The sequence below is a fragment of the Notamacropus eugenii genome, chromosome 1 (genome assembly GCF_028372415.1).
Source record: "Notamacropus eugenii isolate mMacEug1 chromosome 1, mMacEug1.pri_v2, whole genome shotgun sequence".
In the NCBI taxonomy this organism is placed as follows: domain Eukaryota; kingdom Metazoa; phylum Chordata; class Mammalia; order Diprotodontia; family Macropodidae; genus Notamacropus; species Notamacropus eugenii.
In genome coordinates, this window is record NC_092872.1 from 384272841 (window position 1) to 384275709 (window position 2869).

The 2869-nt window shown below is 40.0% G+C and overlaps 1 pseudogene; it reads left to right on the forward strand.

Annotated features, from left to right (window-relative positions):
- The first annotated feature begins 640 nt into the window (after positions 1 to 640).
- LOC140517811 (heat shock cognate 71 kDa protein pseudogene) lies at positions 641 to 1307 on the forward strand (annotated as a pseudogene).
- The last annotated feature ends 1562 nt before the right edge of the window (positions 1308 to 2869 follow it).

A 2869-nucleotide genomic window follows, 5' to 3' on the forward strand; every position in this document is an offset into this window, starting at 1 on the left:
AATGTCATTTTTACTGATAAAATCATATCAGTTTCTGATGTTGAATGATTTAACACTGATAAGGACTTTGGTGACAATAACTTTCTTTTCTCTGTCTTTAATAGATATGGCAGCCCCTGCCACAATGGTTGCCAGGCTAGATCTCCACAGGTTTTGCCTCCTGGGATGATGGCTGTGGGACCTGGACTAGGATTACTGCTATTTCAAAAGCTCTTAAGTTTAGGATCTTGGGCTGTTTCCAACAAGGTTTGAGGGAAGCTGGTGATCAAGGTGATAGTGATTTGCCACACATTACTTCCTATTTCTCCCTCTTGATACCCTGCTGCTTCAGCTAGACTGGCTTTCCTTCCCTATGAGTGGCAGTTGGTTGGCTGTTGTTGGGGATGACTGACCCATTCTTTATAGGAGCCGCTTCTCCAGATGACTGCTGTGAGGACTGGTCTGGAGCCAAGTAAGATTAGTGGTTGGTAGCAGGGCACAGTGCTTCCATTCCTAGGGGTCTTGTGTTTATCTGCCTTTCAGTGACAATTGGTCAGTGGCTGTTGCTTGTAGTAATGAAGATGTGTCAGGTCTACTCAGCACAGCAGCAACCCTTCTTTCTCCTCAGTGTTCAGCTACGCCCCCTGACTACCCAGCAATCATGTTGAAGGGACCCGCAGTTGGCATTGATCTTGGCACCACTTATTCCTGTGTGGGAGTCTTCCAACATGGGAAAGTGGAGGTCATTGCTAATGATCAAGGAAACAGGACCACCCCCAGCTATGTTGCCTTCACTGACACACAATGTTTAATCGGTGATGCTGCAAAGAATCAAGTTTCAATGAACCCCACCAACACAGTTTTTGAGGTCAAAAGTCTGATTGGTCACAGATTTGATGATGCAGTTGTATAGGTAGACATGAAGCATTGGCCTTTCGTAGTAGTGAATGATGCAGGCAGGCCTGAGATCCAAGGGGAGATTAAGAGTTTCTGTCCAGAAGAAGTATCTTCTATGGTCTTGACCAAGATGAAAGAAATTGCTGAAGTTTACCTTGGGAAGACTGTCACAAATGCCATAGTCACAGTAGCAGCCTATTTCAATGATTTCCAACGTCAGCCACTAAAGATGCTGCAACCATCACTGGCCTCAATGTGCTCTGAACCATCAATGAGCCAACTGCTATTGCTTATGACTTTTGGACAAAAAGGTTGGTGCTGAGAGAAGTGTGTTGATCTTTGACCTTGGAGGTGGTACTTTTGATGTCTCCATTCTTACCATTGAAGGTAATGAAGGTGTGTCCTTTTTCCATGATGATTTCTCCCATTAATAATGGCTTCAGAGACTAAACTAGAAGCAGCGGTGACAGTTTGAGCAACACTACAGCTCCCAAGGCTCTTCTATTTGGGGTCCTGTGCTATCTCCATCAGGGTCTTAGGGGAGATGGTAGTCAAGGTGATGGTGGTTCAATTTGCATCTCATATGCTGCTTCACACCTTGTTCTCTGCTGCTTCATCTAGGATAACTTGACTGCTCTATATGTTTCTTAAGGTTACTAGTTCAAATTCTGTATCTAATAATGACGGTAATACTTGGTATTTGTATCAGGCATTATTATTTTCAAAGCATTTTCACATCTTTTATCCCATTTGATCATCACAATAACTCTATGAGAATAGCCAGTAGGGCAAATGTTACAATTTCTAGTTTTACAGATGGAGGAAAAGTGAGATTTAGATTAAGTGACTTGTCTAAGTTCACACTTAGTAGGTATATACAATGACTTTGTTGTCTTTCATCTCTCCCTATAAACTGGTTCTTTCCTAACAGGCAGCACCTGATACTCCTAACTTCCTTCCCAGCTGCCTATAAATATGCTCAGGCAAACGTTATTCCTTAAAAAAATCCTCACTCAACCCTACCATACATTCTTCAACCTGTCATCCTATAGCTCATCTTCTTTTAACAACTAAACTCCTAGAAAAAATAATCTTGGCATGTTTTTGATTCTGCACCAACCATTCAGTTTTCAGTACCTTGCAATCTGGCTTCTACCACTCTACTGAAACCTCTCTACAGTTAACACTGATGTTTTAATTGCCTTTATTTAGTCTTCATTCTTCTTAAATTCTTTCCAGTTTTTAATAACCCTTTCCTGACATACCTTCTCCTCTCTTGGCTATCTTGCCATTTCTCTATCTTGGATCTCTGACTTTTGACCAATTAAAAGGACACATTTATTAAGCTCCTGCTATTTGTCCCAGCACATATTTAGGTTCTTTATTTACAAATGTAGATTATAAAACAATCCCTTCCCTAAAGGAACTTATATTTTACTTTTTTAAATTTATGTACTTACTTTAAGTTTTCAACATTCACTTCCATAAGATTTTAAATTCTAAAATTCTTCCCCTCTCCCCTCCTTCCTCCCAAGAGGTTGTGCAATCTGATATAGTCTCTACCTATACTTTCATATTAAACATATTTTCACATTAGTAATGTTGCAAAGAAGAATCAGAACTAGTGAGAAGAACCATAAGAAAGAAGAAACAAACAAAAAAAGAGAGTAAATAGCATGTTTTCAACTGCATTCAGACTCCATAATTCTTTCTCTGACATTTTCCATCACGAATCTTTTGGAGTTGTCTTAGATCCTTGTTTGGCTTAGAAGAGCAAAGTCTATCAAAGTTAGACATCACACAACGTGGCTCTTATTGTGTACAATGTTCTCCTAGTTCTGCTCACTTCATTAACATCAGTTCATGTAAGTCTTTCCAAATTTTTCTGAAATCTGCCTGCTCATCATTTCTTATAGCACAATAGTATTCCATTACATTCATATGGCACAGCTTGTTCAGCCATTCCCCAGTGGATGGACATCCCCTCAATTTC